This window comes from Cavia porcellus, unplaced genomic scaffold (genome assembly GCF_034190915.1).
Source record: "Cavia porcellus strain 051 isolate PalLab524CR breed Dunkin Hartley unplaced genomic scaffold, mCavPor4.1 scaffold_4, whole genome shotgun sequence".
Taxonomy (NCBI): Eukaryota; Metazoa; Chordata; class Mammalia; order Rodentia; family Caviidae; genus Cavia; species Cavia porcellus.
In genome coordinates this window covers 66560944-66576577 of record NW_026947487.1, presented here as the reverse complement: position 1 = coordinate 66576577, position 15634 = coordinate 66560944, and the positions used below count along the sequence as shown (strand labels likewise).

Sequence of the window (15634 nt, the reverse complement as noted above, 5' to 3'; positions counted from 1 at the left end):
TCATTATTACAAAGAAAGAAATTTTGCTGAAAAATAAGATAATTATATTTTGATTTTAACAGATCAATTGGTTCAAAATGTGACTGCCTTTTAAAAAATTAATTTTGTTGATATACGTAATGATCACATTCATCATAAGGAATTTGTACCTGTACATGATATATCTTGATTCTTTTTTTCCCCATTCTCCTCCCCTTCTTTCAACCCCTCCTCCCCTCCTTACTTATAAAAGCTTTGTTTCCATTTTTTTCTTTTTTATCTCATATCCCTTTCACTCCATCCCCCACTCCCCTTCCCATTTGACTGTTTTAATTTTAAATCTGTGGAATGACACCATAATGGTGAAGGTGAACATCTTTTCCTTTAGTCTTAGGTATTAAGATGTTCTATACCTGTTCTGTAGCCTAGAAACAAAGAATATAGATGAAATGGAGCTGGATTTCTCAGAACATAGTACAATGCAGCCACCAGTAAGGTGTTTAGAACTTTTGTAACACTCTTTGTCAAACTACTTTTTCTGATTATTCACAGCAGAATGAGAAGTAGTATTTGGCTTAGTTTATGGATGTTAGTAGAAGGTGATCACATCCCATGGTTAAATGAAGTTTATGATAATTTGTATATTAAAGCAATTTATGTTTTTCTCTTCCATCTTAGCATAGAAACTTGAATATTTTTGATTTTGCAAGTTTGAAAGTAGGCACAACATATATGTCAGTCAACATTTATAAGTGTTGAGGCAGGAGGATCTCAAGTTCAAGGCCTGGCTGGGCAATTTTGCAAGATACTGTCTCAAAATGAAATTTAAAGAAGTGTTGGAGATGTAGCTCAGTGGCAGAACACTTGCCTAGCATGGTGCACAGGGGGCCACACTAATGGGCAATATAGAGCTGTCGATAATCTGAACACATTACTAATTTTAGCAATGTTTTAAGAGTAGTAAATGTCTTTTTAAGTGTTTGTAATTTTTTAAAAGGCAGTGTAAATGTTTTAAAAGTGTTAAATTAAAAATTAAGAAACTAAAAGTCATTTCTCAAAATCAGTTCATAACAATTGTAATTTTAAAGGCATATTCTTTAACTCTTTTGGTTATGGAAATATTATTTCATTTATTTTAAGTATCCTATAAATATGGTGTTGATGAATATAGGAATAGATAGCATTAATATATAATTCAGCAGCAAGATAGTAATAGTAGATTACTGCAATCATTTTGTCAGAAAATTTTAAAGTGACATTTGGCTATCATGGAGTCTGAAATGATCTCAAAGAAAAGTTGAGATTTTAAAATGTTTATTTTTTTTCATACCTCTTTTTATTTGGAGATTTTCACATTTTCCCTATGTGGCTGGCCTTTCTCATGATTTGGTATCTGTCGGCAGTGCTTGGGCATGAGAAACTATGAACAAAATGTTGACAAAGCCATCATAGGAAAGTAGTCATGATGAATTCATTGCCATTGTATACGTTTTGTGTGCAATCTACCGGTTGACAGTTTGAACTTCTTCTTTAATGCATATTGCTTTATCTAAGAAACAGATCAAAGATAGGCATTCCCATTGATGCTTAGCGAAGTCACACATCCTAATGACAGGGTTGCTTGCTGTGCCTAACTATGAGTCATTTGTCAGCACGTTGCTTTGAATGCCCCAGTATGACCAATAAAACAATTGGGAAAATAAAAAATTTATTGTGAAAGTATTCAGTGTGTTAAATTTTACTATGGAGGTCTTCATAATAATATCTGAAAGTCATCTCTTTTTTTCTTTACTTTTTAACAGATGTTTTGGCAGCAGTGGCAACACTGAGAATTGTAAGGGACAGGAAGGCAAAACAAACCAATAACTGCCATCAATTAAAAGACTCGAAAGGATTTGCATCAGAATCATAGTGAATTCAAATTTGTAGTGGTTAAAGTGTTGGGGGAGGGGTTTGGTGCCATAAACAAAGTCTCCATAAATTTCACCAAATTACTTAATTAGAGATTGTTACTAGGAATGGATTGGGGAGTGAGATTGTATAAATCAGAAAAAGTTTTGATTTTCTTTTAAACTTTTTTATTCTAATGCATTCTTATCTTTGAATTTTATCTTGATAGTGGATCAAACAGTTCAGATTTATGTCACTGTAATGCTGATATAATGACAAAAAGTGCTATTACTAATGTACTGCTCATAAATGAATCATATTCTCCCAGAAGAACATGGTGGACAGATAGCAGCAGCTACAGAGACTCTCTGAAAGACCTAGCTTAGAATTCAGGAATGGTGCAGAGTAAGGAATTATAAGCAAGAGGAGATATGCCCTGCTGACCCTAGAGCAAACTGGGATGAGAGAAACCAACTGGGAATGCAATCCTGGTGCTATAACTGGAACAGAAAAGCCTCATTGTGGAAGCTGAGCCTGCGCCATTGGAAGCCACGATTTGGGTTTCCCGCTGCCGCCACTGCTGCATCTACATCCGCTAGGCAGGGAGAGAAACGCATGAAGGTGAACGGAGTTGAAAGCAGGATGGATGGGGAGCTGTGCATTGACCCGTGGTGAGTGAGAGAAACTGGGACTCTTCCATGGTCTAGGAGACTCCAACAGAGGACATTCGGGGACCAGGCAGACTTGTGGGAACAGGGCGCTGCAGTGACTTCAGTCACATATCCCCCTCTCAAGCGGGATTGGTGAGCAGTGCCTAGCCTATGTGACACTGCTGGCTGAGACCTAGTAGGCTAGCACAGCCCAGGTCCCAGCACCTGAAGGTAGATTGACCTGGAGGAGTGTGCCCTGCATTGGCTGCCTGGTCTGCAACTTCCTGGTGCGGTGGGCGGGAACACCTAGCCGGCGCAATTCAATCAGACTGTGGCTGACAGGGAAGGAAGCTGGGCCTCCTATATATGCTTGCATATATAAGGAACAAAGAATATGGGAAGAGGCAGCAACAAGAAAGGGTCCTCGGCCCCCAATCCTGAGAAAGAGGCAATAGTAGACACAGCACCAATAGGTATAAAGCGCTATCTCCAAAGCCTCATAGACAAGTTCAGGAATGAAGTTATTAATGACCTGAAGCTAGACATAAGCAGAATAGTTAGAGAAATGCTAAGCACCACCCAAGAAAAAAAACAGATGGTGGAATGGAAGAACAGAAAAAGAGGGGAGAATTGTTTGATGGAGAAAATAGAGAAAGCATAGAATACGTGAAGCAGGTTCAAAGAGATTACCAGGAAACTAAAAACTCTATCAAAAACTGGCATAACAGCTTGAAAGAAACTAAGGATAGATTATCTGAACTGGAAGGCAGATTTGTAATATGGGAGCATGAAATGAAAAACTTCTTAAAAATAACAAAGAAACAAACAGCAATAATACAAAGACTAGAAGATGATAAGAGGATCTATAACTTAAGAATTAAGAACATAAAAGAAGTAGGGACACAAACAAATGAACTACAAAAGCTACTCACAGAAATAATCCAGGAGAATTTTCCTAATTTAGCAAAAGGTAAAGATACTCAGTTGTATGAAGCATACAGGACCCCAGCCACCTACAACCCAAACAGAGCAACACCCAGGCATGTAGTAATTAAAATTCCAGAAATCTAATACAAGAACAGAATATTAAAAGCCATCAGAGACAAGAAACAGATCACTTACAAGGGAACACCCATTAGAATTATAGCAGACTTCTCGGCATAAACCATCAAATCACGAAGAGCGTGGGGGGAAATAATTCAAGCTTTGAAAGATAATAATCTCCTGCCAAGATTGATATATCCTGCACTTATCCCTGGAAGTTGATGGAAAAACAAGGTGCTTCCAGGATAAAGAGGAACTAGGAGAATATGCAACCACCAATTCAACTCTACAGAGAGTATTGCAGGATATTCTAAAAAAAGAAAAATACAAAGAATCCAGAAATAGTGGCAGGGAGGCCACAATGAATGGAGCAGAGAACAAAATGAAGAAGACAAACTAACAGCTACTGACAGAAAAAGAGCTCAACAGAAATGAGGCAGAGAAGATTAGATGATAGGAACAGCTATTTTGGAGAAAATGACGTCTTAATAGGTAATACTGATTTAGTATCATCTTGTTTTGAAGTCTCATCAAGCTTTTGTTTTTCTGTCTCCATTGGTCTAAACAGGTTGTATCTTATTGGATTTTATTATGTATGATAGTATAAGCAAAAACTTTTATAGACAAGAAGATTATACAGAAACCATTGTTCATTTTCTGTTAGTTGATTCTAAATACCCTGTAATACTGTCATTCTCTTAAATGGTTTTACATTGTTTTGATATATTTGATGCTACAGTATACGAAGTTATACTCAAAGATTTCAAGGAAAGAGACAATATGGTAACTACTTTTATGTCGGGATTATCTTGTAGTGAAACACTATTTTGCTTAAATGGTTATGTTTTGATCTGCGCTGTTTTGCTGTTATGCCCTCTTTTATCTCAATCTCCATTTTATTATTTACTTTTTATTTTTATCCTTTTAATTAAGGGAAAAATAAATAAAAAAAATAGCAGGAGATATTATAGTAACCCACTTTGACTTTCCATTATCTTGATTTAAAGCCCTGTATTGCTCTCACCATCTTGTTTTGACTGATGTTCCTCTATTCTGTTTTGCTTGATAGCACCAGGTTCGAAAGTTTAGGCAACAGCTGTGAAGATAGTGGGATTCATTATGACGCCCACTCTGGTTGACTATTATCTACTTTTGAAGACCTATAATGTCTCCAATGTTTTGCTTTTTGGTTTTGTTCTTTACTGTTTTGTTCAATTTTATTAAAACTGATGATACAGGCAATTCTGTTAGAGATAGCGGGAGACATTATGGTAACCATTGTTGATCACCTTGTATTATGCTTTTACATTATCTATTATGTCCACCCTTTTGATTTGACTGACTCTGTTCTGTTTCATCACATTTGGTTCTACTCTCTTCCAAAAAAGTGATAAGAACTGTGGGAGCAACAAAACCCAAAATGTGTAATTGTCATTGTACAAAAGAGAGGAAAAGAAAGTGCTCTAAACGATATAACTGCATGTATATTTAAGTGTATAAGATAGATAATGATATTGCTGAGTTTTGTTGGATCATTGAATGGAACTGTTTGCAGTCTCACTGTTGGAATGTCCACTTTATAAGCTTTAATTTTGTAACTTGAACAATTATTTCTAAGATGACAATAGTAATCCATTAACTAGTGATTTCCTACTGTTTATTTTTTTCTGTAAATCTATATAACTTGTACCCTTTTTCTGCTTTCTTTTTCTCCTTAAATAAAATTAAAAAAAATAAATTAATCATAGTTCACTTGTAATATTTTACAGAAACACAAAGTAATAAAAAGAATCGTTATTGTATAGCTGTCTTGCACAATGCATCTTTTTTCTTTTTTACATTTTTATAAACTTTTAAAATTGCAGAATTCTCCTTTTGACAGTTACTAGTAATGAGACAATCTACTCTAGACATCTTTGGCAAATTAATAATTACTGCTGTATACCTGTTAGGGCACACTCATTGTAAATATGACACGAGTTCTGCACAGCTCTTTGAGCCAGAATTTTAGTTCTGACAATTTAAATTTAACTTTTATTAAGTGTTTATTCTTACTGTTCTTGTTTCTTACAGTTTACAAGGCCATCTATGTGGCCCTTTATATTCTATGAGGAATATAGTGTCAATATAGCTGTTTACTATGTATAAAAATATTCATATGTAATTTTCCTTTGCATTTCCTCCCATGCTATTGGTTGTATAACTATAGACACATATGACATAATTGCTACTCTAAAAAACTTTATCTATGATAAAATGGAAAAGGTAAATAAAACCATAAATGAATTATTACTTCCTTGTGGAACTTTACAATAACCCCCAGTGGACATTAAAAGATAAAGTATATTTCAGACTTGACACTTGCTTAAATGGATGTATGGTCTTGCTTTCAGACATTTGGCAAATTTTAAATGTAGTGCCTTTAATTTTAAAAATTTCAACATCAGACACTTTGTATTAATAATGGAGACAATAATATCTAACATTTGTAAAATATGTAATATGTTTTAAGGAGCTTTTAAATCTTCAACTTCATTTTATCCTTATTAATTTGATAATCTGCTGAGGCTCTTTTCTATCCATTGATTTGATTGCAATTGCTACATAGCAAAAAGAGAAATGGAATCATACTATATTAGACTTTTGAAGGAAATATAAAGATAATCTAATCTGAGGCCTTCACTTTAAAAATGAAACTGAGGCCAAGGTTAAGTGACTCATCTGAGGTCGCACTGCTACTTAGAGCCAGATCTTCTAACAATTAAATCAATCATACTCTCTAAAAGTAACACTGCTCCTGCCCAATATGGGTTTTTCAAGGCTTGTGCTATGGAAGACCCATGGGTTTAGAATGAATTCTCAAGTTGGACACCTGTGTCACCCAAACATAGTGCTTAGTGTTTTGGAGACTGTTTCTCTCTCTCTCTCTCTTTCTCTCTCTCTCTCTCTCTCTCTCTCTCTCTTTCTCTCCTTTTTTCCTTTTATCTGGACATTTAGAGATAATCTATTGAATCATTTTATTTTTTGCTTGCCAGTGTACATGATAGCTGAGATAATTTGATTGTCCTTGGTATTTGATATTAAAATCAACCTATTTCTAGAACAGAGAAAGTAGGCTTATGAGGTAGAGGTTGAATTTGTAGATTTTACTGTGGTCTTGAAGCATTTATTTGGTTGTTGCTATTGCTAAAAGGGCATACTTCTTATCTCAAAGCACAGATATTAAAATATCTACGAGTCATGGTGAATTGATGTAGTATTCTCTATTTGACAGGGACATTCATGGAAGCTCGTTGTAGGGCCTTATTGACACCTTGAGAGGTGAATGTAACCAAAAACCTATCTCAGTGATGTGGTAGAGGCACTCTGAGCTCAGATCTCACATACGTGGAAGGTCTCAATCTAAGAATGCCAATCTTTTCAAGATCAGCGAGTAGAGCAGGCTTGTTGCGAATGACTCCATATTGTATAGAGCAGTAGCACTGCCCCAAGTGACTCCATGTTATGACACAGCAGCTTGCTCCACTTTGGGTGAAAATGCTGCAGCTGGAGGGTATGGAAATTTGTCTGGGCAAACAGTTGACCACCAGATGTGTGCCACACCAAGTTTATAAAAAACAGCAGCCCTCTGCTACCTAGCACAGTAATAAGACATAAACTGATGAATAAATTAATCATGCTAATAAAAAGTTACCACCTGTAAACTTATCAAATGCAGTCAGGGTCACAAAGTCAATCAAACAATACAAACAATAAGTTATGTTTTGCTTCAGTTTGCTCTCATCTCAGCCTGTGTTCACCAGAATCATTGTTGGGGGAGAGTGCAACACTCTTTTTATGTCCCAACCTGTGCATTGGCCGGCTCTTGGGAGGGCATGCATTAGCTTTTTGGTTCTCCACCTGGCACATGAGTGCCACTGGCTCATGGGAGGGCATGGGGTAGCTTCTCGGTTCCTCTTGCAGCCCACAATTGCTGCTGGTTCACCGGAAGGCACAGCTTGGCTTCTTGGTTCTCCTCCCAGCCCACAATTGCCACTGGCTCACAGGAGGGCATGACTTGGCTTCTTGGTTCTCCTCCAAGCCCAAGACTACTGCTGGCTCATGGGAGGATATGGGTTGCTTATATTCTTATATGTATCATAGTCTCCCTGTAAAGCTATTATATGAACTATAAAGGACTACAGTTTATAAATTCAACTTCCATTTAGAGTTCAGCAGTATTATAAAAATTTAGTCTATTTTATATCAAAGTGTTTAAAAATAAAATCAGAAAGGAGAAAATGCCTACAAATCTGAAGTTGAATGAACATAGCCAAAGAATTCTAGGTAATTAAAATGATAAACTTTTAGTAAATAGATATCCTTGTATTTTATGAAATATGAAGATGGAAACTGTACTACTTATATCCAAATTTTTTCAGAGTCAGCACTACAGTCATCGTCTTTAGAAGTAAGTATCAGACATGATGTCTTGCAGGGGAATAATAGAACATCATCAATATTTTTGGATATTAAAATCTGGATGTAGGCTCATAGAAACACAGACATGTGCGATGTGTGTCAAGGTATTCTGTCCTGAAACAGAATAGCCTGGAGACTGGAGTTTTAGTCTTCTTCCAATATGTTTCAGTTCTGATTATGGCAGTGAATACATGCTGTCCTTGGATTTTCCTTAATCACTTTCCTTAATCGCTTGTCCAAAACATAGATATTTATGTCATTGCTAGAGGCATGCTCTTCCTCAGTGATAGTGCATTGTGGTACGATTCTGATACTAACTATTACACGTTACCATCTGCATCCACAGGTTAAAGGTCATGGTCCCCAGTAAAACTGCCCTTATTTGAGACACCAGGTTAAAATTTTAGCTCTTGATGCCACTTGTACTTCTGACCAAATGGGCACAAATGTAAGAATTAGAAAAACTCCTACAATTTAAAAAGCTGAGAATGCGTTTGATTAATAAAGATGCAAATGAGTATGAATCAAATGGAGAGACACAAAGGGCAAAGATTGGGAGGGCATTCACAGCTTCTCTAATCTTTCCTCAAAGGATCACTGCATTTCAAACACCTAGTTTGTTGACCAACCAGGAAGCTTCCTCAAACTTTGATGGCAAGAAGCTTAATTGGAGTCTCATTACATAAGCATGGCTGACTAAATCATTGTCCACATAATTTAATCTTCACTGTCCCTTCCTTCCCTGTATGTCAGGAGGTCGTGCTGATGTTTGAGATTCAAAGCTTAGTGTTCTAGTAATACTTGTTCAGTGCCCACCTTGAAGCTATACAAGGGTCCACTATGTATCACTTTATTAGTAAGAACTCCATACAACTCTTGAACAACAATATTTCTTTTAACTCAGAAAATTCCAAGGATTTAGAACTCCATTCCACAAAAATGGACAAAGACCAAATTATTGTACAAGTAGTATAGTCCCAACCTCCTTCTTAAAAAAGTTATTTAAGAGAATGGTTTTTGAACTTACTTATACACAATAGATGAGTCCTTCACTATGGTTGTTTTATTTAGGAAGTGTGGAAAGTATACAACCACCTTTTCTTCTTTTTTTTTTTTCCCACTCCAGAAAGAATGCACCAAACACATTCACATTTCTTTTCTTTTTTTTTTACGCAAATGACAAAGACCCAGTTTACCAGCGTTTATAAACCTAAGCTTAACATTACACATTTAAACAATTGTCAAAACTTTACTAAGTTGCCAGCATCCATGCACAACTAGAAAACATCCTTAAATTCGTATTGAACCAGAAATGTATTACCATTAATGCTGCATTAATATCTGTCATTACTAAATACTGAAGAAAATGGAAATTATTTCTGTGGAGGACTCATCCTGGCCATGTTAGCTTTACAGCAGGCAGACACTACTTGACTCACATTTCACACACAATGGAAAACAGATCCATGCTGGTGTTAGAGTACAGTCTCGTCCTACCGCTACTCAAGAGTCAGGCTTACTCTTGGATCACGTTTAATAAAAAAGCAAAGTGCATACAGAGATTACAACAATTTTAAAGACAAAAAATGGTCCTATTGTGTGATCCCAACAATAAACTCAAAACTCTATGACAAAGAGGGGCTCCGAAGAGCTCTTTATAAATACTTTAGATTAGATACAGTTATACTGAAAGTTGAGTTCGTCTGAAATCTTCAAAAAAATGTTCCTGTTTAATCCTCAAATGATGCTTGTTATAGTTCAACATTTCTGTTAAATTCATGTGTTGAATTACTTGTTATCCAAGCGTAGCAGCTGCTCTTTACCATTTATTGTTAAGGACTTTAACTGTCCATCTTCTTCAACTTCTACTCTTTCTTGACCATTCTCGACAATTCTCTTTGTGGTGATCTTTCTACTGTTCACGATTTTCGTAGAAGTTGATATAGACTTGAAGTTGCCCATGCCACTGCTGCCAAATGAGGTGGATGAAAATGAAGTGAGGCCCCCATGGCCCAGGGACCCGAACGAAGTGAATCCTGTATCAAATGCAGAAAATCCACCTCCAAAGGATGGAAACCCACTGAAGGTGGAGAAAAAAGAGCCTGTGCCACGGTTTCTTGGGGACCCCTTCGGTTCCCAAAAATGTCTTCAAATGGGTCTTCAAAGAAGTCGAATGAAAATGGGTCCCTTCCACCAAAACATTCCCTGAAGACATCGTCTGGGTTCCGGAATGTGAACCCAAACTCAAATGGACTATCAAAATGACTTCCACCTCCTCCACCACCATTTAAGCCTTCTTTGCCGTATTTGTCATAGATGTCCCGTTTTTTAGCATCTGATAACACCTCATATGCCTCAGCCACTTGTTTGAATTTTCGCTCTGCTTCTTCTTTATTCTCAGGATTTTTATCTGGGTGCCACTGTAGTGCCAGTTTCCGGTATGCCTTCTTGATGTCCTCAGGGGAGGCATGTCTCTGCACGCCTAGAACTTCATAGTAATCCACCATGTTTTAACAGTTTGCTGGAACAAGTCCAGTAAAATCCAGTAAAATCTCCACACAATGCCCCACCTTTTCTTCTGATCCATTTTCTTCCTCTCCTTATCTCTTTGGATTAGGAAGTAATTTAATGTTCTAATGTTGGTAATTTTCCTTTTCTAAGAAAAGTGAAAAATACAGGGGAAATATGGAAATATGTGTGAAAAATATGGATTTTTTCTTGGCAAAGCCTGAAGGATTGAGGCTAAGTACAATTTCTAATTTGATAAAGATAAAAAACAACTTCCTTTTGGCAATTCTGCATTTCTCTTAATACTCATTGACTTCAAATGCATAGTCATTGCAACTGCTACTGTAAATCATAGCAAGTGGTATGATTAGAGTGATCAGAGTTCAAGGTGTTACAGTTGTTTTGAGTTGGTTTTCTCTCGCTGCATGTTTTTTAGGAAAATGTTTGGAAGCAATAGGCCTCAGACTTAATTTTTAGAGTCTATTGGAGAAACAGACTGATAACAAATGGTTACTTGAGTTTGGTTGTATCTTGTAAAATTACAGATAGCCTAGAACTAAAGCCCATAGCCTAGTTACTATCAAGTTAAAACAATTATTGACAAATTTAATTATTTCTAGGTCTGGCTGGGTCAGACCTGATTTATTTTACTAAGTTCTGAAGTTCGGTTGCCTCAGGTTGAGAATTATTATTGTTCTTTTTTAAGAAAAAAATAAAAGAAGAAACACTATGTGGATATATAAAAGTCAGAGTTTATCATGGGATTTTTTAACCCAAAGGAAACTGTAGTAAGATTTTAAAATATGCAAAAGGCATCTTTCTAAACCGTTTTCTAATTCTTACCGCCAGGTGTCTTCTCTTGATCATAGCTGGATGGCAGTAATGTGTGCCTTTAGGGTTTACAGAGTTTTCGAAGTCTGAAATATGCCCCATGCTGTGCATCGTGCTGTATGTGATGAAAACATGACAAGCCTTGATGTGAGCTATATGTTAAACACAGTGGCCATGAAAAACCTTTTTAATAGGATAACAAATACTTTATACCTATGATCCATGCAAGGATTTTTTAATAAGGAGAATTGGGAAAGAAGGAGATGTAGTTGGTATGAAAAAATTTGTTGCTAATGAGCAGAATCAATCTATTGTTTAGAATGCAGTTTTACTTTGCCCCTTCCCCCACATTCCCGTGAATCTCAATGAAAAATATAGTTATTGAAGATTTGGGAACAAATTCTCAATACTCGCCTTCTGATGTAGGTAAGAAATTATATTTAGCTTGGAAAATGAGAATAAATATATCAATCTGAGTGAGGAGTACAGGACTACATTTATTTTGTATTTGGTGGCTACATTACTCAATGCTGTGAACACTTTTTTTAATATGAAAATGAATGTTGCTCTTGTGGGAGGGTGCCACTTTACATGGTGTTGAAATTATTTCCCTACAAACTGTATTTTATCTCGGGAAGTGATTGGTGTCAAAAGTATTGCTTGTATCAAGATATATGTGTAGAGTGGAGCTTGCACTGTAATATATAGTGCCCTGATGGTTTATGTTGATATGTACTGACACAATTTACACCAGCCATTCTTTTTTACCTTGAACTGTAAGGTGCAATAGCATTTGGATTTATATTGGTAAGATTTTTAACCATTTACGGAGTTTATTTTTAACAAACACACACATATTTATGATATTCTAGTTCTGTCTAGGAAATAAAGAACAGTATGTCTTTGAGAACATGCACCATTACAGAGCTTCTGATAAGAAGCACTTTTGATACAAGTTATAACAGCTACAGTAACACTGACAATTCTTATTTCTAACAGCCTGCACTAAAAAGATGCTTCCAGGAAGTGAGTCTGTGGGGGACTGAATACTCAGGATCCAAAATCAGACCGCCCTGGTTTGAATTCCAGCTCTGCTGCTAGGCATGTGACTTTGGCCAACCTCTTGAAATTCTGTCTCACTTGCCTGATTTTTAAAGAGAGAAAAGAATAAGATTATTTTAAAGGTTAATTTAGATAATAGAAAGTACATATAATACTAAACTATTATCACTAGTATTTTAGCGACAGTGCTTTGCAGTATCTCTGCTCCTTACAATTCCCATTGTAAACTATTCTTTCCCCAAAAACTTATAGCTATGGAGCTGAGTCTCATAGAAGTTAAATGTCACATTCATGAACACAAATTGAAAATTGAAAGGTGTTATTGTCTTCTGTGGTGGAATTCATTCTACTAATGCTGGCTCATAATTAAACCTACTTTTCTTTCTTTTTAAAGGAAACTTTAAAGAGAGAACACTACTATATATCATCAAATATATATAAAAGATGACGAACTTTTCACAATACTCATAAGCATTCGACTACACAGTGAGAAGAGAATAACTATGTGAGAAACTCAACATTTCAGTAGTTTTTGCCACCAAAGATTTTGAGTGTGTGGAGAGTTTAAAAGATACTTTTGATAAGAAGCACTTTTGATACAAGTCATAACAGTAATTTTTCATGGAATGTTTTTAACCTGCTGGAACTAACTCTTGTATCATTTGTAGGAAGAAACCATTATCTGGTTTACAAATGTGTTTTGTGGGGGAAGAAGTAATGCTATTGCTGAATCATAAGTGTAAAAATTTATGCTGTATAGTTATATTGGAATTTGTTATAATTCAGAAAAATTTGGAGGAATTTTATGAACATGGACTTTACCCACTAATTGTGTATATGGATTATCTGGTCTGAGTATTAACCTTAACAAATCTGACTCAAGTTCTGATTAATATCAATACCTACTTTTTTACCTTTTTAAAAAATTTGAAATTAAAAAACAGAAATGATGATACTGAATTTCAAAGCAGCATAATACTAGGTTAACAATAGTTAACATTTTGCATATTTTTATCTTCAAATATTTGTTCAAATTATGAGATTTAGGCATGAAAAAATGATCAAACAATGAAAGCACAAACCATTCTTTTTGATGAACTAACAGAGATTAATAGTATAATTATCATATATATATATATATATATATATATATATATATATATATTCTTTTCTCCTTTCTCTTATCCCAGTTTTCTTTTTTGTTAAGCAGCTTCTTTCCCTCTCCCTTTCACAAAATCTGTTGTATATTTTGGATCTTATTTACTCTGAGAGGCAATACCTTTACACATGTGAGTCTGAGGACTTCATGTATGAGGATGGTCCCAAGTTGCAACCATTTACCTATAAGAGCCTTGAATTTATCTCTTTTTATAGCTGAGTAGTACTCCATTGCATAAAAAGACCACATCTTTTTTTTTATCTATTCCTTAGTTGATGGGCATTTGAGTTGTTTCCAAGGTTTGGCTACTACAAATTATGCTGTTACAAACATGAGTGTACATACTAAAAAATGGCAGAAATACCTATTTTCCTTAATTGCTTTATGGAGATTATGACAAAAGTATCTTTTAAACTCTCCACACACTCAAAATCTTTGGTGGCAAAAACTACTGAAATGTTGAGTTTCTCACATAGTTATTCTCTTCTTACTGTGTAGTCGAATGCTTATGAGCATTGTGAAAAGTTCATCATCTTTTATATATATTTGATGATTTTTAAACTTTAAAATTTTTTATTATTTTAAAGAGAATAAAGCTAAACATAACAAAACAGAACAAGATAGATCAGAAGAAAACAATGTAAGTGACACAGATTTCAAAGCAAGACAACAGGAGATCTACCGTAATATCTTTTGTTTTCTTCCAAATAGTTTTCCATATATTCACACAAAATGAATCCATACGAAACAAAATAGTATTAAACTGTATAAAACAGAGTGATGAAGGCATTATAGGCCTTCAAAATCAAGCAAAAAAACTCTCCCACTTAACCTTGTGCTCAACAATAACTTAATATTTTCATGCCTTCAAACCTCTGGGTAGTTGTAGTTTGACATTGAGCATAATTTCAATGCTCAGAGACTATGCATGGTCTTTAGATGTGTCAGGAGGAGGCAAGGAAAAGTGAGAGTTTCCCAATTCCTAAAATACCCCTTATTGTGGTAGTGGGGGGGAACGAGTAATGGGACTTAAAAGCTAGCTGTAAAGTGGAATGCTCAAGGCTTCCTATGAGAACGCGAGGTCAGATGTCTACCCTCTCATGCGCATGCCCTTGTTTGGCAGATTTCTGCATTCCTCCGCACACGGGAGTTGGTGTCCTTGGAATAGTCCATGACTCATCTCTGTCTTCACAAATCCTTTTAATGTTTGGGTCTTATTTTATTACTTTAAGCCTTAAATTGACATTGAGCATAATTTCAGTGCTCTCACCCCTAATTCCTTGGTCTTACTGATATTTCTGTTGTTACAAACTTGAGCCACATTGTTCTCTTTTTATGCATGGATATGTCTTCGTTGTATTATATTTCCTTCCAAACAAGATTTTCTTTTCTTTTTTTTTATCGGTACCGGGGATCGAACTCACGACTGCCTGCTTGCGAGGCAGGCGCTTATGCCACTGAGCTAAATCCCCAGCCCCCCCACACAAGATTTTTATGTCTAGGTACTACTTTATCATATGGGCACACCCAATTAGTCTTCCATTTGTTAGGTTATTTGTGTTTTTTTTTTTTTTTTTAGCTAATATAAATAATGTTTCTATTCAAATTCTTACTTGCATCTTTGGTCATCTCCATAGGAGAAATATCTACAAATAAAAGTTTTAGACTATGAGGTCTTAATCTGTTTTAAAGGGGTTAGAAGGATTTTGGTGTATTTGTTTTTATAGGGGCTACCAATTTATTCTCATCACTAATACAATACTGTATCTCATTAGAGGCTTCATTATAGTTATACAGAATAATTTTGTCAATCCACTAGATAAATCATTATCATGATGTGATTTTAATGGATATTTTAAAATGCTGTTCAGGTTTAATCTTTTTTTGGTACATACATATGATTTGCATCTATGGTTTTTATAATTTGTGATGATTTGAATAGACTACATTTTCAAGTAGAAAAACCTATTGTCATTCTAATTTTTCACTAGTTTTATGCTGATAAAAATTCTTCTGTAATTCTAATGTTTGTCACTATTTTTGTTCTGTT

The 15634-nt window shown here is 35.4% G+C and overlaps 1 pseudogene; it reads right to left on the bottom strand.

The window, feature by feature from the left end:
* Positions 1–9120: 9120 nt before the first annotated feature.
* LOC100717690 (dnaJ homolog subfamily B member 6-like) lies at positions 9121–10561 on the bottom strand (annotated as a pseudogene).
* Between the last annotated feature and the right edge of the window lie 5073 nt (positions 10562–15634).